We start from the raw sequence: 25,124 nt of genomic DNA, 5'->3' as shown, positions 1-25,124 counted from the left end.
CAACACATATTTCGAGAAATAGATAGGCGAGTTAAACTCGGCTCGAAATAGCAGATGTGTATAATAAAAGTATATACATCATCACGACTTTTGTCTCAAGAGTAGGAGATAGAATAGATAGACTTTTGAGTAACAGATAAGTTCAAGTCTCCACATACCTTTTAGTCGATGAAGATCCACCAGTTCCTTGAGTAGTCCTTCGTCTTGTATGATGATTGCCATGGAGTCTTGAGCTCAAGTACACTTTCTATCCTAGTCCGAGACCTTTAGCTATGTAGGCTAGAAATCAAGACTTATAGCTTTGATCACTAACATTGACAAACATGCTTGAGATAGCAATGCATGCGAGTTTGATCGAGCAATGCTCTAACACAGTGTCATAGTATTATTACACAATATCAAAGTCTAATTGCATCACAACTTTGACAACAATACTATGGTGATATGTATCACTCCCCCTTGGTCAATACTTCATCTCACATGAAAACCAGTCCCCCTTACATAATGATCCGTAAACCATATATATTTGCAGTGTGAACTACACATTAATTCTCCCCCTTTTTGTCAATATAAATTGGCAAAGGTACAAAAACTAGTGGGATCATAATAAAATTCTCATTGAGATACTTCACGACTAAAAGAGAACATATCAACTTTGTTTTGATGATTTCACATAGTCGAAACTTAGTGTATTCATCAAGGAGTTTATAAAGATACAAGGAAACTCCTACAATATTCCACAGCCGCACTCCCCACAAAGATTTGGCAATTAAGCACAAGCTTAATTAAGAACTCTCCCCCATAAAATGTCATTCCCGAAAGAACAACAAGAGCGACCTTACTTTTATAAGAAAAGAAGGATTTCTTTGGACATTAACAAATCACATGAAACATGAATTTATGTCTAAAATACCCAATTAAATTAACCACAAGAGAACCCATGCTTAATTTAATCGGAAATGCTCAACATAAGAGAACTTATGGAGCCGCACAGTACTTACACATAAAAATGGATCAGGGAAAGATCAATACTGCGGAATATTCAAAGATTCATTCTATTTTTCATCAATATTTGCATAAATATCTTTGCAACCAAAAGTTCATCATATCTTAATCAATATTTGCATAATGACATAATACGCTTAACTTTTGACATAATGGGACAATCATAGTCACAGACACAAACACACATATCCCATAACAGGTTGCAATATATAAAACCATAAAGATTAATATTGCAAAATCATCTTCCAAATAAATTTTAGAATTTAAATAAATAAATCTAAACATATTGCAAGATGAAAGTTGTTGGCAATAGCTATGTGTACTCACAAAAATTGCTATTCCAAACCCTAGTTATCCTTCTTAAAACACAAGATAAAATTCTCATAAGAAGTTTCTTATACAAAATAAAAAACAAGTTTCTTTCATAACATCATACCTTTGAAAGGGTCCATCATAAAAAGTATCACTGATATCCTTGATTATTTTAACCGTAGAGATTCCATGTTCATGAGTTAGAACATTAACTTTATGATCAACAATTCGGGCAAGATGCCTAGATTTGACATAATCCATGATGAGTTTCTTCGGATTCCTGATCAAGATCTTTTGATTATCAATGATTTTGGCCTGACCATCAATAAGATGATTTATTTGCAATTGAAGATTTGCAAATTCGACCCTAGAGTTATTCTGAAAAAGAATTAAATCCTTGACAGATTTCCAAATTCAGGAGTTGTACTCTTTCCTTTCAATCATCTTTTTCAAAATAAGTACTTGAACAGAATCGCATCCTTTAATGTCTTCTTCCATCTCAAGATTCGCCACTTCTTGAGTTTTTGAGGAGTTCTTCGTCCCTTCTTTTTTTTATTAGGAAGGCAAAACAATAAAAATATATATGTTTACAAGCAAGAGAAGGACACTCTTTTTGTAGAAATTCTAAAACTCCCAAGAAAGACACGGACATTCATGGACTAGACGTGGAAGGCCAAATGATCAAAAAGGATCCAAAAAAAAAAAAACTCTTTGTTTTCAAATATCTCTTACCATCATGGCTCAATAACTTAAATTTCATCAGAGCATAAGTAATAGATACACTAGTTAGAAGGAGTCAAGAAATTACTCAAGTTCACATAATAGGAAAATGGCTAAATCAAACACAAGACAAATGGTAACCAACAAAAAACTTGAGAATCTCGTAGATGTCATCCTTGCAACTCTCAAGTTACATACAAGGATGAAATTACCTAAAGCTAGGTAGCAAAGTGAGATGTAATCCCACCATGAGTATTGAGAGATAAGTTGTGAATACCATCTGAGTGTTTGAACCTAGTATTTCTTACCATCCTTCGGATTTTTCTTATTCCAGAAGAATTCGACATAACCTTTTTAGAAAATCCATCAGAGGGATTTTTTTGATGATTAAGTCTAGGACCTCTAGAAATCGGTTCCAGAGGATTAGAAGAGAGAGGTCTCCACCTTCTAGACTTAGATCTACCAGACTTATTCTCATAAACACTGGGAATGTGTATTTTTGTGGTGTAAGAATTTGCACCATGAAGAGAACCACGATCCCTGTAGAGATTTCGAGATGAGTAACCAATGAAGTCCCTTTTATGAGAGTTCTGGTTTTCTGCAGGAATGAAATCCATTGTAGATGTTGTCAGACAATTTACTCCGTCGACTGTAAAAAGAAGTAGATTTTGAAGATCAGAAATCTGTTTCTTTCTAGCAAAACAATGTTGAACATAGTGATTCTTTTTCCCACAGAAAAAACAGGTTCGTGGAAGAGAAACATTGGAGGGAACCTTTTTTAAGTTCATAGCCCTATTAGAAGACTGCAAGTTATGTAACCATTCTTAGCAGTAACTTCCTTTGGAGAATTTTTCTTCATGTATTGTAATTCCGTATGAGAATTAGTGATAGGCACAAAAGTTTTTCTCATTAAAATAGAGTTTTCCTTCTTCAAGGATTTGCACTGTTCCTGGGATAGAAGAAGGGAAGCAACCAATTTCTACTTTTCAATACGAAAGCTGTCCAGATCTGATGAATGAGTCTCGATCAAACGTTTCTCTCTAATCGAATCTTCTTTCACAATATCCTCAAGAGAACTAATATTTTCACGTTGTAGAGTAGTTTCTTGAACAAGTTTTTCGATATTGTTAGAGAAGGACTCAATGATGCTATAGAGTTCCCGTTCTCAACCAAGAGACTTGTCAAGTTCATCAATAATCTGATCATGTTTTTCTTTAAGAAATTTTATCTTAGCTCCTTGAAAAACAATAGTCTCTGTTGAATTTTTTTGATTTCTGGTGAGTTCCGTTTCAGCTTTAGACATGGTGTTAAGTGTCGCATCAGAGGGACTGTTATCAGAATATCATAGAGAAAAATTCCTACCTAGGGATTCGGAAGAATCAGCAAAGGAGTTATCCTTGGAGGTAATCCCAAGACATTTGGAATAATTAAAGCATTTAGAACTCATTTCTATGTCTGCGAGTTTGAGATACACAACTATCAACACAAATCTGATTGCCAGAAACACAGGCTTATAAGGTCTTAAACGTGTTTGCCTGCTCTGATACCAATTGAAAAAGCAGGGTCTAACAATCACACCAAATATTTCGCTTAACAATCTGTATGGACTAGCTCCAATATTCAAGAGAATCAACTAGACAGTCAGACTCAACCTTAAGAAAAGTATATCCAAGAGTTATATCTCAATTTCTCAATTCAATCTGCAATCAAACAAATAGGAGTTTGCGAGCCCGATTGAATATAAAAAATAACTTGGACGGTATCAAAAACCAATATCCAAGTGTCAATCAATTTAAACAACAACCAAAGGTTGGATTCACAATTGATTGAACTTACGCACAACCTGTGATATTTAAATTATATAGAAAATATAATGCGAAAAAGAAATAACACAGACACCCGAAATTTTGCTGACGAGGAAACCGCAAATGCAGAAAAACCCTGGGACCTAGTCCAGATTTGAACGCCACACTGTATTAAGCCGCTACAGACACTAGCCTACTCCAAGTTAACTTCTGAATGGAATGTAGTTGAGCCCTAACCAATGTCACACTGATCAAGGTACAGTCACGTTCCTTACGCCTCTAGAACCACGCCAGATTCTGCGCATACTATCGTACATTTCCAAGTTTCAGTTGATTCCAGTACGCGTACTGGTACGCATACTATAGTACCCGGACTTCAACTTACTTCGCCAGTACGCGTACAGGTATGCATACTCTAGCTCTTAGACTTTACCTGACCTCGCCAGTACGCATACGGGTATGCATACTACATTCCGGTCTTGGATCAACACATATGCAAGTACGCATAATGTGCTTAAATCTAATTATGGTTAAGTGTTCTAAACTCCCATTTCAATCATTTAAACATTCTTGGAAGACGACAATAGCTGTCTCACACAAACTATTAACTTCAAAGCAATTTTCAAGTGATTGAATGATCAATACGAAACATTCTAAGTCTACATCAAATGATTGTGTCACACAAATCATGTAAGATGTTACAAGACGATTTTCACATGATTATGTTTTGACTTTCGTCAAGAATATAAGATGAACTTGGTTAAAGCGAAAGCTTACCAACACATATTTTGAGAAATATGTAAGCGAGTTAAACTCAGCTCGAAATGTCAAATATGTAAAATCGAAGTCTATATAGCTATACGACTTTTGTCTCAAACAGGAGATAGATTAGATAGACTTTTGAGTGATAGATGAGTTCAAGTCTCCACATACCTTTTTTTGATGAAGTTCCACAAGCTCCCCTTAGTAGTTCTTCGTCTTTAATCGATGAACGCCATGAAGTCTAATGCTCAACTACACTTACTATCCTAATCCGAGACTTATCTATAAGTAGACTAGAAATCAAGACTTATAGTTTTAGCAATTAAACTTGATAACAAACTTTAGATAGCAACGCTTGCGAGTTCGACCGAGCAGTGCTCTAACACACACCCTAATTGTTTAGGAGCATCTTCTAAAGAGAATTGACGTTTTTCTAGAATATCTAGACAAGCATTTTCTAAAGAGAATTAACATTTGCTAGAAGATTTACAAGAGCATAGAAACAGCGTTCTATTAGGACTTATGAGTTCTACGTATAGGTGCATGAATACAACTGAAGCAGGTATTACATCTTGTCCGAAATCTGGTAGTAGGAAATTTGAATAGCTGTGCGTTCTTTCTTACAAGCTCGTGATTTCAATATATATGGGTGAAGGTTGTCAAAGGTTATACTCATTCAACATTTATTGTAATGGTCCAACCTCATCCAAGGATATTGGTGAATATGATGCAACTGAAATCAGAGTTACAGAGCATAATTCAAATGAATTTAAATGCTATCATACATACCATAAGCCATGATCTCCAACATCATGTGACTACACATGAAACTTCAAAAGAAGCTTGAGATACCGCAGATAATGAAGCAAGGCTTCAAAACATAACATCTGACTAGGAAACCGTCGTATACCTAATGATGATACCTTTGATGAATTTAAGTAAAAACTCTCTCAGGTAGAATTTCTTACATTTGCTAGGAAGAGCATTGCTCGGTGGAACCCACCAAATCGCTTGATTAGATCACTAAAGTCAACTTCGTTAGGTTAGACTAGGAAGTCTATAAATATTGAGACATACATGCATTACTCTGATGACTTGGACAATCTGAAGACGTATCACATTAACAAACACATCATCCTTCTGTTCGAGGTTAGTAATATAATACTTGACTTGTTTCTATTTATATCTATGTTACTTTCAATTCGTTTAGAATGAAAATATAACATGCAAAGTTATATATATATGAAACTATGGTTTTAGATACTTTACCACTTTATTATGATCAAAGTATCAAGGAAGAATATACAAGTCGTATCACAACTTATATATATTGAATTACGAAGTATAACACTTATGTTTTGAACTTTGTAAGTGCGACATAGACACAATCTTTGTAACTTGCTACTAGATTGTGTAATGTATTTAGGATTGATTCCGCACCTAGGAAACTATGTTTAATTACATGAGTTTAAGGAAGTAGTCTTGCAAAAGTTGTTTCTTAGTTGAAAGGAATCAATGGGATTGGCAGTCTGATTCCTATTGGGGATCTATAGCAGGACCGATCCTTATTGGGGGAATGTTAAATAAATGCTCGGTTGAACCCACTAGCATTAGTATGTCAAGTTAGTTGTCAAATTTATATGACAAAACACATTCTTGATTTAGTTTACTAAAGCCAGTTTCAGACAAGATTAGGTTTAAGAAGTAGAGTGTATAATCAAAGAAATCCTTGAAGAATGGAGATTGAAGACTGAAAAAGCGGGGGTTTAACAACACGACCCAATATTTCTCTTAGCAATCTGTATGGACTAACTCTGAAATACTTTGCTAGAGAATCAACTAGACAGTCAGACTCAATCTAGATAAAAGTATCTCAAGGAGTTAATATCTCTCTCTTGATTTGATTTTTACTCAAGCTAAAAACAATAGCGAGTCTTTATCAAATACAAGGAATACTTGGACGGTACCAAAGACCAATGTCCAAGGATCAATCAACTACAATCAACAACCAAAGGTTGGATTAGAGAAGTTGATGATCACGAACGCACAACTTGCATTATTTAAATTATATAAAATATAATGCGGAAAAGAAATAACATAGAAACCAGAAATTTTGTTAACGATGAAACCGCAAATGCAGAAAAACCCCGGGACCTATTCCAGATTGAATACACACTGTATTAAGCCGCTACAGACACTAGCTTACTGCAAACTAACTTCGGACTGGACTATAGTTGAACCCCAATCAGTCTCCCAACGATCCAAGGTACAGTTGTACTCCTACGCCTCTGATCCCAGCAGGATACTGCGCACTTGATTCCCTTAGCTGATCTCACCCACAACCAAGAGTTGTTGTAACCCAAAATCACAGACTTGATAATAAACAGATCTGTCTCACACAGAAAAGTCTATTAAAGGATAAATATGTCTCCCATAGATAAACCCTAGGTTTTGTTCCGTCTTTAGATATAAAATCAAGGTAACATGAACCAATTCATAATCCAGTCTTATATTCCCGAAAAACAGCCTAGATTAATCAATCACCTCTCTACAATCTTTCCTGACTACACAAGCGGATTGTCGAGGAATCACAAATAGTGAGACGAAGATGTTTGTGACTTCTTTATCTTGCCTATCGGAGAATTCTCACGATCTCAAGCCAATCAATCGATTGTACTCGTACGACAGAAGATGCAAGATCAGATCACACAAATACGATAAAGTAGTATCGGTCTGGCTTCACAATCCCAATGAAGTCTTTAAGTCGTTAACCTGATTTTAGAGAAGAAAATCAAAGGTTAATGGAGATCTACTCTATCGGGCGCACTGGTAGCACACATACGTGTGGGGATTAGTTTTGCACAATGCTATATGTCTCCTTTATATATCCTTCAAATCAGGGTTTTGCCTTAGTTACAAAGCAATCCATATTCACCGTTAGATGAAAACCTGATTTAGATTCAAGATAATATTTCTCAACCGTTAGATCGAAAACTTAGCTTGTCACACACACTTGGGTAGACGTTTACTGGGTTCGTAAATACCATGCCCAAACATGTACGTGTATGTTGGTTCAACATAGTAACCCAAAAGGTTAACCATATGATCATTTCATATTAACCTTGTTCTTCTTCACCATAACTAGTTCAATTGACTCAAATTAACTAGTTAAAGAGTTGTTCAATTGCTATGAGATCTTATGTAACTACACAAGATACAATTGAAACAAAGATGATTCGATTCGATTGAATCGGCTCATGAACATTATAGCCACGGTTTGCATAAAGCATTCTTTAGTAATTTAATGTTTCATGTTCAGAGCACATCTTTAGATCATAACCTCTTAAGTTCACAAAAAAGTTCGCGGACTTAAGTTAATCCGTTGAGTTTTCCAAACTCAGCAGAAATTCTCGGGATGAGAACTTCCGCCAGTTCGCGGACTGGGTTCACGGACTGAGTTCGCGGACTTAGTACACAAACTAGTTTTGGAAAATCCCAGCAGAAATTCTCGGTCGAGAACTTCCGACAGTTCGCGGACTTGGAAAGACAATTCCACAATCCTTCCGATTTCTCTTGATCAACAAAGTTCGAAAACTTCGGTTCAAGGAATACATGGTTATGTAATCTAAACTCTCATTTCAATCATCGAGACATTCTCAGAGGACGCTATGTAGCCGTTATTCACAGACCGATTCACGTCAGAGCAATTCTCAAAGTGATTGAAACTTTTCATGACTTTCGTCACTAGGTGAAGATAAACTTGATCAAAGCGAAACGCTTTACCAACACAAGATTTCTAGATAAAAGATAAGCAATGAATGCTCAGCTCGAAATGTCAAATGTGTATGATCTAGTCTATATAGCATACGACTTTTGTCTCATAAGAAGTAGGAGATAGAAGAGATAGACTTTTGAGTGATAGATAAGTTCAAGTCTCCACATACCTTTTTGTTGATGAAGTTCCATGGTTCCTTGTATAGATCTTCGTCGTTTTATGATGAATCTCCATGAAGTCTTTGAGCTCAACTACACTTTTCTATCCTAGTCCGAGACTTAGCTATGTAGGCTAGAAACCAAGAATTATAGTTTTGATCACTAACATTGACAAACATGCTTGAGATAGCAACGCATGGCAGGTTGACCGAGCTATGCTCTAACAATCTCCCCCTTTGTCAATTTTAGTGTTAAAACTATTAATACATATGGAATACAAAAAAGATAAACTTTAGTGGCTCCTATTCCATAGTCTAATCTTCAACGTTCCTTGAAATCTTTGTCCTTCCAAGTAATCCAATGATCCCAAAGGTTGTAAGTTTAGCACCATCGTTGTTGAAGATCCGTAGCTATAACAATGAGAGAAATCGAGATTCTCGATCATTATTATACAGTGTCATAGTATTATTATATAACATCAAAGTCCAATTGTATCACGACTTTAACAATAATACTACGATGGTATGTATCACTCCCGCTTAGTCAATACTCCATCTCGATCATGGAAACCACTCCCCCTTACACAATGATCTGAAAACCATATGTATTTGTAGTGTGAACTACAATATTTCTCCCCCTTTTTGTCAATAAAATTGGCAAAGGTACAAGAATGGGATCATAATGAGATTTTCACAAGAGATATTTCATGACCAAAAGAAAAATACATACCAACTTAATTTAGATGCAATCTAATAGACGAAGCTAACAGCATTCATCAAGGAGTTTTAAGATACAAGATAACCCCTATAAAATTTCACAGCCGCACTCCCCGGAAGATATTACTATTAAGCACAAGTTCAAAAGAACTCTCCCCCATTTGATGTCATTCCCGAGTGAACAACAAGAGCGACGTTAATTTCTAAAGAAAAGAAGGACTTTATATTGGACACCAAAAACCATAGGAATGATTTTATATATCCAAAGCTCAACCAAATTAACCACAAGTAAACCCATGATTAATTCAATTGGAATACGCAACTAAATCAAAACCACAAAAGTGATCAATTTAATTGAAAGTGCTCAACATAAGTAAACTCACGGAGCTACGACTAAGTCAATCACACGGAGATGACTAACTTAACCGTTCAAATACTCAACATAAGGAAAACCTTAAGGAATATATGACTACATTAACCAAAGAACATGATAGTGTAGCCTTTCATATACTCAACACAAGAACTTGTGGAATATATGAAAAATCAAATAGATTAATTACAAGAGAACCTATAATTAATCTAATTGGAATACAAATAACCAAACTAATCACCGAAGTAATCAATTTAATTATTTTGGACTCAACATAAAAGAACTTATGGAACCCCGACTAAGTTCATCATAGAATATGACAACCTTAACCGTACATGTACTCGACATAAGAAAGAAAACTTATGGAGTACAAACTAAATAACCAAACAGGTTGATTAATTTAGTTCTTAATGCTCGACATATAACATCTTATGGAACAACCAACAAAGCCAAGGTAAATCGACTTAGTTGTAAGGTGCTCAACATAAGACACACAATGGAGCCTTCACGGTAAAACATAATAAAATGGATCAATGAAGATCAATACCTTGGATAACATACAAGGATCTATTCTAGTTTCCATCATTACATGCATAACAACATAATAGACTTTATCCTTGTCATACAAAAGATTTAATCCTATTTTCCATCAAATACATGACTGCATAGGCATAACTTTTGTATTTGTCAAAAGTCCATTCGTTCTTTCATCAATACGAATACCAATTCATGAACGACTTTACTTTTGACAGCAATATGGGACCTTCAAGTTCACGGTCATATCCCATAAAACTATTGCAATATCAGAAACTATTAAAATACTGCAATAAGCATCATCCTCCAAATATTTTTCGAATTTAATACCGATAAACCTAAAAAATAACATAAGAAGATGAAAACAAAAATAGCTATGTATAGTCACAATCATCGCTATTCAAAGCACTAGTTATTCTTCCAACAAATCCAAAAAGAAGACTTACTAGGCATTCATGAACTTTTCAAAAGTTTCTTCAGAGAACTCCTTCTCATTATTGAAGAGTTCATTAACAAAGGGATCATTCAACTCCTCCAAGTCTTTTGAAAACACTGCCAACTTACTGAGTTCTTTTTCTAGTTTTCATACAGTGTTTGTAGATTGAGACAACATTCGTTCACAGTGAACAATATCTTCTAAGGATGCAGAAATCCGAGATTTTAAGTTGTTTCTTTTGTTGATGAAATCTTTTACAAGGTTCCTGAAATTTTCATTACTTTGATACGACGACAAGAACCAGTTTAAGGAAGGATTTTTACTATTAATTGTAGCCTTCACTTTCTTCAACCCTGTGGAGGAAATTCCAGTACACTGTCGTACATTAGTTGCCAGCATTGTATTCCTGCTTATGCTGCATCTAGTAACAGGTGCCATGGAATAGAAGCTTTTTGAAATACACCGTTCGTGAACCAAAAAAACCCTGGACAAACAAAAGCTTTTGTATTTTTAGAGATATATATAGGTAAAAAAAATAACCAAAAATACACTCCTTGAGCCAAAAGACGCAAATCCCCATTTTCTCAAGACAAACATGGGGATGCGAACGTCTAGGGTTAGGTAGTAACAATGGGATAAAAAAGCTCCCCTTGTTTATCCCTTAGTGGATTTTTAAGGTAAGACATTTGAGCAGAGATTCTTCTTCTTTTGTTCCCCGAAGCACTTATCACGTAGGACCTGCAACAATTATAAGTAGACTGAATAGCTAAAAAGCATTCCATAGGAACAATCATTTCTTTAGGCTCAACAACTTCAACACGTAAGTGTCCTTGAGAAATGAGCCTGAGATTATCTCTGAAGTTATTTAAACATTCTCCCTCATTCCTGGATACCCATTTATAACCTTCATAATAGACATTGGACTTGCATGGTACAAGATTCCACACAACTTGTCTATGAAGTTGATCTTATCATCAATCATCAATTTTTTCCAAGAGGAGTTGCTCAGATTTATATCAATATTTCCTGGTTCTGAATGAGACGAATAGAAACCCATCAGAAGATCTCCTTTTGTCTTGGTTGTAGAGTCTTTTCCATGTTTGGAAGCAATAGAGGATAGACACAATGAGGAATAGCCTATACCATAAGTACTTTTCTGTATAGAATTTCCTGATAGTATTGTACGTCGCTTTTGAGTAATGCACGGTTGCACAACATTCTTGCAAGGATTACTTTCAGTCTTCAGACTCTTTAAATATGACGTACAGGGTCGAATAGGATGATCGGATGAGTATCCATAAAGGCCAGACCCTTGGCATTTGTCTGAGTGGTTCCTAGTCACATCAGTTTTCTCAACAAACGATAGTTCAACATTATCTGAAGAGTGACAATCTTTTAGAAAGGAACAACTGGATTCTCTTAGATTCAACGAGAGATTCTTACTAGATATCAAATCCTTAATAGTTCCAATTTCTGCAACAAGACCAGAATAGATCCGGGTTTGTTCTTCCAATCTCTTCTGAAGATTAACCAGTTTATCAGACCTTTTCCTACGGTTGTTTTTTAGACCTGGTGAGGCGTCAAATGAGACTTTACGGACCATATAGTTAGATCGCCACAAACACATACTTTTGAGGTCTTTAACGTGTTTGCCTGCTCTGATACCAATTGAAAAAGCGGGGGTCTAACAACACCACCCAATATTTCGCTTAGCAATCTTTATGGACTAACTCTGAAATACTTTGCTAGAGAATCAACTAGACAGTCAGAATCAATCTAAATAAAAGTATCTCAAGGAGTTAATATCTCTCTCTTGATTTGATTTTTACTCAAGCTAAAAACAATAGCGAGTCTTTATCAAATACAAGGAATACTTGGACGGTACCAAAGACCAATGTCCAAGGATCAATCAACTAAAATCAACAACCAAAGGTTGGATTAGAGAAGTTGATGATCACGAACGCACAACCTGCATTATTTAAATTATATAAAATATAATGCGGAAAAGAAATAACATAGAAACCAAAAATTTTGTTAACGATGAAACCGCAAATGCAGAAAAACCCCGGGACCTATTCCAGATTGAATACACACTGTATTAAGCCGCTACAGACACTAGCTTACTGCAAACTAACTTCGGACTGGACTATAGTTGAACCCCAATCAGTCTCCCACCGATCCAGGGTACAGTTGTACTCCTATGCCTCTGATCCCAGCAGGATACTGCGCACTTGATTCCCTTAGATGATCTCACCCACAACCAAGAGTTGTTGTAACCCAAAATCACAGACTTGATAATAAAAAGATCTGTCTCATACAGAAAAGTCTATCAAAGGATAAATCTGTCTCCCACAGATAAATCCTAAGTTTTGTTCCGTCTTTAGATATAAAATTAAAGTAACATGACCCAATTGATAATCCGGTCTTATATTCCCGAAGAACAGCCTAGATTAATCAATCACCTCTCTACAATCCTTCATGACTACACAAGCGGATTGTCGAGGAATCACAAACAGTGAGACGAAGATGATTGTGACTTCTTTATCTTGCCTATCGGAGAACTCTCACGATCTCAAGTCAATCAATCGATTGTACTCGTACGATAGAAGATGCAAGATCATATCACACAACTACGATAAAGTAGTATCGGTCTGGCTTCACAATCCAAATGAAGTCTTTAAGTCGTTAACCTGATTTTAGAGAAGAAAATCAAAGGTTAATGGAGATCTACTCTATCGGGCGCACTGGTAGCACACATACGTGTGGGGATTAGTTTTGCACAATGCTAGATGTCTCCTTTATATAGCCTTCAAATCAGGGTTGTGCCTTAGTTACAAATCAATTTATTCACCGTTAGATGTGTAGTTGCAGGAAATCCTACACTACACCCCTCACAAGATTTAAATAATATTTTAACTCATTTTAGATTAACAATCTTAATTTTATTGATGAGCATTGCTCGGTGGAACCCACCAAATCGCTTGATTAGATCACTAAAGTCAACTTCGTTAGGTTAGACTAGGAAGTCTATAAATATTGAGACATACATGCATTACTCTGATGACTTGGACAATCTGAAGACGTATCACATTAACAAACACATCATCCTTCTGTTCGAGGTTAGTAATATAATACTTGACTTGTTTCTATTTATATCTATGTTACTTTCAATTCGTTTAGAATGAAAATATAACATGCAAAGTTATATATATATGAAACTATGGTTTTAGATACTTTACCACTTTATTATGATCAAAGTATCAAGGAAGAATATACAAGTCGTATCACAACTTATATATATTGAATTACGAAGTATAACACTTATGTTTTGAACTTTGTAAGTGCGACATAGACACAATCTTTGTAACTTGCTACTAGATTGTGTAATGTATTTAGGATTGATTCCGCACCTAGGAAACTATGTTTAATTACATGAGTTTAAGGAAGTAGTCTTGCAAAAGTTGTTTCTTAGTTGAAAGGAATCAATGGGATTGGCAGTCTGATTCCTATTGGGGATCTATAGCAGGACCGATCCTTATTGGGGGAATGTTAAATAAATGCTCGGTTGAACCCACTAGCATTAGTATGTCAAGTTAGTTGTCAAATTTATATGACAAAACACATTCTTGATTTAGTTTACTAAAGCCAGTTTCAGACAAGATTAGGTTTAAGAAGTAGAGTGTATAATCAAAGAAATCCTTGAAGAATGGAGATTGAAGACTGAAAAAGCGGGGGTCTAACAACACGACCCAATATTTCTCTTAGCAATCTGTATGGACTAACTCTGAAATACTTTGCTAGAGAATCAACTAGACAGTCAGACTCAATCTAGATAAAAGTATCTCAAGGAGTTAATATCTCTCTCTTGATTTGATTTTTACTCAAGCTAAAAACAATAGCGAGTCTTTATCAAATACAAGGAATACTTGGACGGTACCAAAGACCAATGTCCAAGGATCAATCAACTACAATCAACAACCAAAGGTTGGATTAGAGAAGTTGATGATCACGAACGCACAACCTGCATTATTTAAATTATATAAAATATAATGCGGAAAAGAAATAACATAGAAACCAGAAATTTTGTTAACGATGAAACCGCAAATGCAGAAAAACCCCGGGACCTATTCCAGATTGAATACACACTGTATTAAGCCGCTACAGACACTAGCTTACTGCAAACTAACTTCGGACTGGACTATAGTTGAACCCCAATCAGTCTCCCAACGATCCAAGGTACAGTTGTACTCCTACGCCTCTGATCCCAGCAGGATACTGCGCACTTGATTCCCTTAGCTGATCTCACCCACAACCAAGAGTTGTTGTAACCCAAAATCACAGACTTGATAATAAACAGATCTGTCTCACACAGAAAAGTCTATTAAAGGATAAATATGTCTCCCATAGATAAACCCTAGGTTTTGTTCCGTCTTTAGATATAAAATCAAGGTAACATGAACCAATTCATAATCCAGTCTTATATTCCCGAAAAACAGCCTAGATTAATCAATCACCTCTCTACAATCTTTCCTGACTACACAAGCGGATTGTCGAGGAATCACAAATAGTGAGACGAAGATGTTTGTGACTTCTTTATCTTGCCTATCGGAGAATTCTCACGATCTCAAGCCAATCAATCGATTGTACTCGTACGACAGAAGATGCAAGATCAGATCACACAAATACGATAAAGTAGTATCGGTCTGGCTTCACAATCCCAATGAAGTCTTTAAGTCGTTAACCTGATTTTAGAGAAGAAAATCAAAGGTTAATGGAGATCTACTCTATCGGGCGCACTGGTAGCACACATACGTGTGGGGATTAGTTTTGCACAATGCTAGATGTCTCCTTTATATAGCCTTCAAATCAGGGTTGTGCCTTAGTTACAAATCAATTTATTCACCGTTAGATGTGTAGTTGCAGGAAATCCTACACTACACCCCTCACAAGATTTAAATAATATTTTAACTCATTTTAGATTAACAATCTTAATTTTATTGATGAATATTTGAACAATCTTACAAGAAAAGATAAAGGAATCAAGAATAACCACTGCTCTAGATTTTCTGTCTCCTATTTACTTGCTTCTCACTCAGAAAAGATCTCCTCCTTTCCTTTACAACTGAGCGGCTATTTATAGGCAATTACATAGTGGATGACAGCTATTATGTCCTTTATTTTCGGATATGGCTTGTGATATTCTCACAACCTTAAAAATGTTAATCTCTCAAACTCTCTAATTTTCGCAGGACCATCACATTATTCTCATGATTTAGCTGACGTCGTTTATTATTTCGTTTCTGAAGTTATTCTGCGACGATGTTGTGTTGTGTTGTTAATAATTTCTCTGAGGCATTATTGTTGCGAGATTCTGATCCTACATCTTGCCTCTTCTCATATCTTCTCTGCGAATTAGAGAACGATGTGAGAAATGCCGCAACTGTTCATCTCTTCATATTCTGCATTTATCACACGTATCCTTTCTTCCATCTATTTCTTGACACGTATTCTGTAACCGCTGATTTTTAACTGCTCACGTCTTTTCGTATTAATGGTGTTTATTTCTTCGAGTAGAAAATCCTCTCTATATATTCTTCTTACTCTTCTTTCCATTTTCTTTTTAATTTCTCTTCTCTCTCATCTCTGCAACTCTATTATTCTTCCGTAAATTCTGCCATTGCAACTTTTCTTCTTTCTTCTTCTTTTACTCTTTTTATTTTCTTATTCATCTCCATATTGTTCCCTCTGAAGATCTTCACTGTTCGTAACTTTCTTAATTTTTACTAATTAATCCTCATGTTGGTGTTTTCCATGGATTCGTCGAGGTTAGTTTTCTTTTTTCTTTCTTATGGGTTTTGCTGAAATTGATCTTGCTTACTCTTTTATTTGATGATGTTGCTTATGTGATTCCCATACTTTTGTTATTTCAGCAAAAATTCCTCTAACACCAAATTTACGGTTCAGAACCCTAATATTCCCAAATCGCAGCAAAAGATTGTTGTACACAAAAGAAAGTCTGCGAATCAGAAGGTAGTAAGAAACATTATTCTTTTCTAATAACAATATTGTTGCCTCTATTTCTTATCTGGATTGTAATTCGCAGGGTGATAAGGATGCCAACAAACCTCTAAAAAAATCTCGCCACCTTAAAACCGTTGAAACCTATGTTCCATTCCACTTACTTATCTCTTCTAAATCTCCTGCGACATCTTCGCAAGTTAAACCATTATCTCCAATTTGCGAAAAAGATGCCTCATATTTCATTTCTTCAACTGACCTTTCAATGATTGAAAACTCCCTTATTAATCCTTCTGTGAATGAAACTTCTTCTCCTCCTGTTGATAATGTTTCTCAACCTTCTATCATTGCCAGTTCTCTATCTGAGCCTCTTCCCTTTTCGAAAGAAACCGTGTAAGGAATATATATTGCTTTCAAAGTTTTGTCTGAGGTCCTGGATGATGGAAAGAAGTCTTCCATTGATCCTGTCAAGTCTGGTATTTGCGAAATTCTGAGTAAGTATTTTAACTCTGACAGAGCTGCTTCGCAAACAGCTTTGGAAAAAGAGTGTGATGCTCTTCGTCTCGAAAATCAAAATCTCCAGAATGTTTTGTTGGATCGCGACAATCTTCGCAAGAATAATGATGAACTGAGAGGTATGATTTCCCTATCTATGTCTTGAATTTTCCTTTCTAATGATTTTATCCTTTCCATATTTAATTATCCTTGAAATCCCTCTTTCGCATGTTAAGCCTTAAACCAGAAACGAATAATGGAGAGATATCAATTTGAATCTGCTGTTGAAGAAGCCCGTGTTGATGAAGAGATTTTGATGGATTAATGTAACCAATTAGATAACCTATATTCATACTCTGTTGATCATATAAATAACCTTACCAATGAAAATAGCCAATTAGTTTGGAGGCAAGATTTATTAAGTAATGAAATATCTCGCCTCTCTTATTCTTTAACTAAAGCTAATTTAGGGATGAAATCTTTATCAGATGAGAATAAAACATTGTCTCAAGAGAAGTGAATTTGTTTAAATAAGATGGCGATATCTTCGCAACAACTTAGCATCCTTCAGAAAGTATGTGATGACCAAGAACAATCTCTTCGCTCTTTGAAAAATGAACTTAAAGAAGTAACAGAGTCATCTATCGCTGAAAGAGATACACTCATTCAAGGTAGAATAGCTTTAAGTGTAAAGGCGAATCGACTTAAAGAACAATATTCCAAATTAGAAGAATCTTATTCTTCTCTTGCGAAGAAAAATGCCTTTCTTATTTCTAAAGAGAAAAATCTTCAGTCTCGACTTAAAGGTTTAGTAGGAGATAAATTTGATGATGCGATGGACCATTGGGAGAATAGTTGTCTGACCTTGATTCAACATCTTATTTCGTTAAAGGAAGGTAGTCATAATAGTTTGACTGCCTTAACTATCTTTTCTTTGTCATACATTTTTGAGTTCTTTATCTTGCTGAAATTTTGTATTCTACTTTTCGCATAATCTGAGAAAAATCTTCATTCCTCCATTTCTGTTTTGGAGGCTAAATATGCCAAAATTCGCAAAGAAAATGCACAACTCGTCTCTGTCCTTACTGGTTCTCGCGACCGAGCAGAAAGAAGACTTGATTATCTTGCTTACTTTAAGGATATTCAAGATAGGAATCATCAGAGAGCACTTCTTCGTCAAGTTCATCTCCGGGATGAAGTCTTTGTAAATGATATTTTATTGTCTAAATCTCTTCCTCCTACATCAATCGAACCTTTGGATGTAGATGATGATGAAGTTCCTCATCCTGCTGACAGTGATTATGTTTATGAAAGTGGTGAAGAGAATAGTTTTTTGGAAGATGGAGAAGAAATTCCTTCTAAGGAATCAACTGCTGGTGCTAATCAAGATGAAAACGAAAAAGAAATCTCTTCTGAAGAAGTAATTGTTGGCGATAATCAAGGTGGCGGCGAAAAAGAAGTCCCTCTCAGAGGAATTATTGTTGGTGAAGACACTACGGGAAAAATATACATCTACAACTGGAGATTTACAACACTTCGCTATACATCGTATAAAGTCCTATGTTTTACAACTGGTTTCAAAGGAAGAGTTGTCGTATATCATCACTACCAACCCTTAGGAACAAGGGGTTGCGCTAAGAAAACAAACGACAACTCCTTTAGCAAAACTGTTGTGACGACATTTAGGTATAACAACTTTGTTTCATAAATGTAGTGACTTAGCCTATCACAATTCTCACAAGTGTTGTTGAAGAACACAAAAATATGATAATGAAAAATACGTTAGAGGGGAGATTCGAACATGAACCTAATGCATGGATGTCTAGCTCATCAACCATCCTTACCGTTCACAAGTTTAGGTTTTTTTTTTTTAATAGAAACGTATAACAACACTTATAAGTGTTGTTGAAGTTAAAATATAGAATGTGGGAAAAAATGAGGTTTGGGGGATTCTCATTTCTGCTAAATTTTTCTCACTTCTGCTAAAAATTATTTTGGTCTCCGGTTCTACTAAATTTTTCTCACTTATGCTAAAAACTATTTTCTCTAATACCTCTCACTAAATTCTAGAAATTTAGGATTTTTTAGATTGGGTAGAAATATCCAAAAGAGGGTTTGTTTAAGGTTTCAGAGAATATTCTGATGGATTGTTACATGTAAAGGGTTCATCTTTACAAATTTTTAAGGTTTCATAGAATATTCTGAATGAATCTTATCTGTAAATGGATGGATTCGTCGTTCTTACCAAATTTTTGACTTATAGTAGTCCACTCATGGCCAGGATCGATCTGGGAGCCTGTTATGCATACAATATGAAGAAATAGGGTTTGTTTAAGGTTTCGTAGAATATTCTAAAGGAATCTTACCTGTAAATGGATGGGTTCGTCGTTCTTACCAAGTTTTTGACTTATACTAGTCCACTCACGGCCATGTTTCGATCTCGGAGCCTGGTATGCATACAATATGCAGAAATAGGGTTTGTTTAAGGTTTCGTAGAATATTACAAAGGAATCTTACCTGTAAATGGATGGATTCATCGTTCTTACCAAGTTTCTGAATTAGAGTAGTCAACTCGTGGCCAGGTTTCGATCTCGGAGCCTGGTATGCATACAATATGCAGAAGTAGGGTTTGTTTAAGGTTTCTTAGAATATTCCGAAGGAATTTTACCTGTAAATGGATGGATTCATCGTTCTTACCAAGTTTTTGACTTGTAGTAGTCAACTCCCGGCCAGGTTTCGATCTCGGAACCTGGTATGCATATAATATGCAGAAATAGGGTTTGTTTAAGGTTTCGTAGAATATTCTGAAGGAATCTTACCTGTAAATGGATGTATTCGTCGTTCTTACCAAGTTTTTGACTTAAAGTAGTCAACTCGCGGCCAGCTTTCGATCTCGGATCCTGGTTTGCATACAATATGCAGAAATAGGGTTTGTTTAAGGTTTCGTAGAATATTCCGAAGGAATCTTACCTGTAAATGGATGGATTCGTCGTTCTTACCAAGTTTCTGACTTAGAGTAGTCAACTCGCGGCCAAGTTTTGATCTCGGAGCCTGGTATGCATACAATATGTAGAAATAAGGTTTGTTTAATGTTTCGTAGAATATTCCGAAGGAATCTTACCTGTAAATGGATGGATTCGTCGTTCTTACCAAGTTTCTGACTTATAGTAGTCCACTCCCGGCCAGGTTTCGATCTCAGAGCCTGGTATGCATACAATATGCAAAAATATATTTTGTTTAAGGTTTCATAGAATATTCCGAAGGAATCTTACCTGTAAATGGATGAATTCATCGTTCTTACCAAGTTTTGTGTGTGTTTAAGGTTTTGTAGAATATTTCCATGGAATCTTACCAGTAAATGGTTGGATTCATCGTTTTTGTGCACTTTGAAACTTCTTGGTTCATAGTTTGTAAGTCGTTATACCGAACTTGAAGTTTCAATCGACATTGAGCTTCATTTTCATCAATTTCGATGATGTATCATGCTAATTTTGAAGTCAGAACCCTCTCAGAGCTTCGTGGATCATAGATTATATGCCATTATACAAAGTTTGAAGTTCGAATCGACATTAAGCTTCATATTTATCGATTTTGATGATGTATCATGCTAAGTTTGAAGTCAGAACCCTCTCAGAGCTTCTTGGTTCATAGTTTGTATGTCGTTATACCACATTTGAAGTTTGAATCGACACTGAGCTTCATATTTATCGATTTCAATGATGTATCGTGCTACTAATGTGAACTAAATCTACTTCATGACCTGCATGACTAGTCGAAATTACTTCATGACCTATGTAACTAGTCGAAATTCTAACCGGAAGCACAAAGAGAAAGCACAAAAGCACAAAGAAACACACCAATTATCGAATTCATTTCTTATTTTTCAGCTTCATTCTTATACATTTTTTGGATTTTTTTATATCAGAATGTCGATAACAATATGCTAAATTTATTTATATTTTTTTTGGATTTTTTTCGTGTCGAAGGTTGATAATAAAACCGAATACATGAGTGCGTATTAGAACAACGAAAAACACACATGCTTCTTAATCCGTATGAGCATCCCAAAATACAATCTCAACCGTGAAATTATTTTCCCAATCCGAATGAGTGGATCAAACAAAATCTGGTCCGTCCAACATTTTCATTCACCCACCAAACCCTCCCTCAACCACTCGAACTCTATCTCTTTCTCTATTTCTTCCTCTCCTCTTCCTCTCCCCCGAAGAACACCTCTCTTCTTCTCTCAGTCCCTCTTCTTCATCTTCATTTCTTGATTGAATCGACCCATATTAGTTCTCATCTGCAATTTCCGTTCTTGAGGAAATCGATAAATATCATCGAAAATGCGATTTCTTCTTTCTTCTTTTTCGTTCTTCTTCTCTGCTCTTCTTCAGTTGAAAATCGAGAGGTGAAATTTAGGTATGGCTTGAGGAAATTTAAATCGTGAGGATGTATAAAAGAAGAAGGAGTTGGTGTTTCTGCTAATTATGAAGAAGAAGATTGAGTCCTGTTATGAATCGAGAACTAGGGTTTTCTCAGTGAATCGTTAATTGAGTTAGAAATGGAGAAATTAAAGATGGGTTTTGTGAACACAGTATGATGAGGAAGAATTAGTGATTGATGTGTGAGTTTTAATGAAGATTAGAGAAGCTAGGGTTTCTGTTCTTTCCCAAAATAGATATTAGGGTTCTTGGATGTAATTGAATCAAGTGACTGAAATTGAAATTGAGGTTTTAGGGAAGGATTAGAGATGGGAATGTTTGATTTGAAAAATTAGAGGCCGTGGTGGTGGTAGAGGCAGAGGAGGCAGCAAAGGAGGAGGTCGTGGTAGTAAAGTGATTGGGTACAAAGTCTGGAATCCTTTTAGATCAAAGCTTGTTGCTGCTGTACTTGGTGGTGTTGACAATATTTGGATTGTAAGTATTATTTTTGTATAATGTTTGGGATTTTTCACTTTGTGTTTTTACTTTTTTTTTTTCTTTGTCATTGTTTTGATTTGCAATTTCAGGTACCGCCTGAGTTAGACCTAGAGGTGGTGCTAGTGGAGGAGGAGGAGGTAGATGGAGTGCTAGTGGTGGTGGTAGTAGTGGTGGTGGTGGGAGAAGGACTTATGAGCCAAACCCATTTGATGTTGCTGACAAATTTGCTGAATTAAGTGCTACTGAAATTGAAAGAGGAGAGGAGGGTATCTAGAGAGTTTCCTTGCCAGGTGAAAATTGCTAAGTTTTTTGTTTGAGTTTCTGTTTAATGATTGTTATTAGTGATGTAGATACACTTTTCTAATTTCTAATTACTCATTTTTGGTTTTGTGGTCCTGTAGATACATGATGAAGCGAAAAAGTTCTCTTATCAGACTGGTGTTAAAGTCGATGTTGCATATGGTGGAGCACCGATACACAAGCAGGTTTGTTGCTCGCCCGCATACTTATTTTGTTTGTATTCACTGGATATTAAAGATAGTTATTAAGAAATGAGATCTTATGTGTTGAATCAATTGGAGATAGCTGTTGATTGCTTCTATCGACGATGAAGCTTGAATAAGTATTGAGCTCGAGCACAGTGGAGAAGAGATGCTGAGATGAATTCAGGTGGAATAAAAGGGGATCTTATGGTAAGTTTATGGAGTCATGGTTTATTTATTTGTGTATTTTTGTGGGGATTTAAGGGTTTTTTATAATCTAATTGAATCTTGGAAATGATATAGAGGTATAATTGAATTATTTGTTTAGGGTTTTTGTTATTCAATGCTTTTAGAGGTTAGGGTTCTTATCAGGATTTGAAATTGTTGAGTTCCCAGTGATGATTAACTACCGTGTTTATTCCTTCTTATTCGTGTTCAGTGACTTGTGGGTCTTTAATTGATTCTATCTACAATGGGTTTTTGACAATTTTGTTTCTTGTTTGCATACTAAGCATGATGAAATTGAAGCAATGTTTTTTAAAGAGAGAGTATGTTCAGGAAATGACTGAGATTATTCTTGGTTTACAAGGAGATGTTCCCGCGGATTCTCGAAAAGGAGTTCATTATGTTGGTGGAAAGTAAGATTTCACATCATTTTTACTATTTCATTGCAAGAAGATCATATAATTTTATTTGGATTGACTTATTATTTTGTTTGGTGTGTTGTAGCAACAAGGTTGCTGCTTGTGCAAAGCATTTCGTTGGTGATGGTGGTACAACAAAGGGTATTAACGAGAACAACCAGTGACTGACTGGCATGGACTACTCAGTATTCATATGCCTGGTTATTATAATTCAATCATCAAGGGTGTATCAACCATCATGGTTTCGTACTCAAGCTGTAACAACGAAGAGATGCATGCTAACCGTGATCTTGTTACTAACTTCCTCAAAGACACTCTTAATTTCAGGGTAGATAGAAAACCCTCTTTGAACTAGACCAGCATTAGCTAAACTAATTTGGACCAAGAAAAATGAAGGCATGACTGACAGACTGTTGTTTCTATTGCTTGAATTATGTGTTAGGGATTCGTCATTTCCGATTGGCAAGGTATTGACAGGATTACTTCACCAGCAAGCACCAACTATACTTACTCCGTCCATTCTGGGATTAATGCCGGCATTGACATGGTATGATGGCCATTTTGACATAAACTAAAAGTTCAATGTTAGAACTACAGTAAGTTACTTTGACATATTAAATGTTTTGGGTATTTATGCAGATCATGATTCCAATGAACCACACTGATTTTATCCATGATCTAACCTACCTGGTTGGGAAGAACGTAATCCCCATGAGCAGGATTGACGATGCTGTGAAGAAAATTCTGTAGGTAAAATTCATGATGGGCGAGCAACCATATGCAGAGACAACGGGGGACAACCTTAACTTAACAATTCCTGAACCTGGTTTGAGCACTATGAAGAACGTTTGTGGCTCTATCAAGTGTGTTGTTGTTGTTATCTATGGACGACCTCTTGTGATTGAACCTTATCTATCAGATGTTGATGCTCTCTTAGCTGCATGGCTCCTGGAAGTTAAGGTCAAGGTGTATCAACATTGCAAGGATTCCTCAAAATACTTTAATGGGCATGGAAGATCGAGAAGATGTCAGAGGTAACCAGTTAAGAGTTAGGATGCCTCAAAATACTGTTCCAGTTGGCGACATCAATTTGTTTGAGAAAGTAGCAGATTGTTGTTGCTTATATTGTTTAGTGGTATGTTGTTTTTTATTGTTTATACTTGAACTTCTGTAGTAAGATTTTGAATATTCGTTTTGAATATAGGTGATGATGTAAAGAAGGGAACTTCTGTTGAGTCTTTCAGTTTAATCCAATTGTTTATTTACATTTCAGTTTAATCTAGTTGTTTCTTTACATTTCACATATAGTAGTGACAAAAGTGAAATATATATTCTGAAATATGGGTTTGATCTTATTCACAAGTATTGTAAAATAGTTTTTTTACAATCATAACTATGTGTTGTCCAAGATAGTCCTACTACACATAGTATAGTTGTATCAAGGTACTTCTACAATGCTAACAAGTGTACTAACTGTAATATTCACAATACTAATAAGTATTGTGTTAAAAATTTCTACGATATGCTACTTATGTTGTCCATGATTGTTCTACAATACAAGCAAGAGTTGTGTTAGGTTATCAAAAAAAATCGAAAGAGAATCACAACATTGACAAACTATTGTCGAACCATGAATCACATCACCCTTTACAACACTTGTCAACCATTGTAGAAAAACTTGGACTTTCTACAATACCCCCGTTCCACAATGCATGAAATGGAGTTGCCGTAGGTGTACTACAACGCTTATCTTGTGTCGTCAATGATGATTTTTCCCGTAGTGAGATCAGAATCGAAATGAAGGAGAGCTTGGCGATAATGAGAACATTGGCGAAGAACGTCTATTATCTCCTTCTACTGGAATTAACACTGAAGCATGAGCTTCTTATCTAGTTCTATCTTCTTGAATTGTCTCATCTTTATTATTTTTTGCGAATAATATTCATCACCCAACTTTGGAATCAATTTTC

This window comes from Papaver somniferum, chromosome 1 (assembly GCF_003573695.1).
Source record: "Papaver somniferum cultivar HN1 chromosome 1, ASM357369v1, whole genome shotgun sequence".
Taxonomy (NCBI): Eukaryota; Viridiplantae; Streptophyta; class Magnoliopsida; order Ranunculales; family Papaveraceae; genus Papaver; species Papaver somniferum.
Note: the sequence above shows the minus strand (reverse complement) of the source record.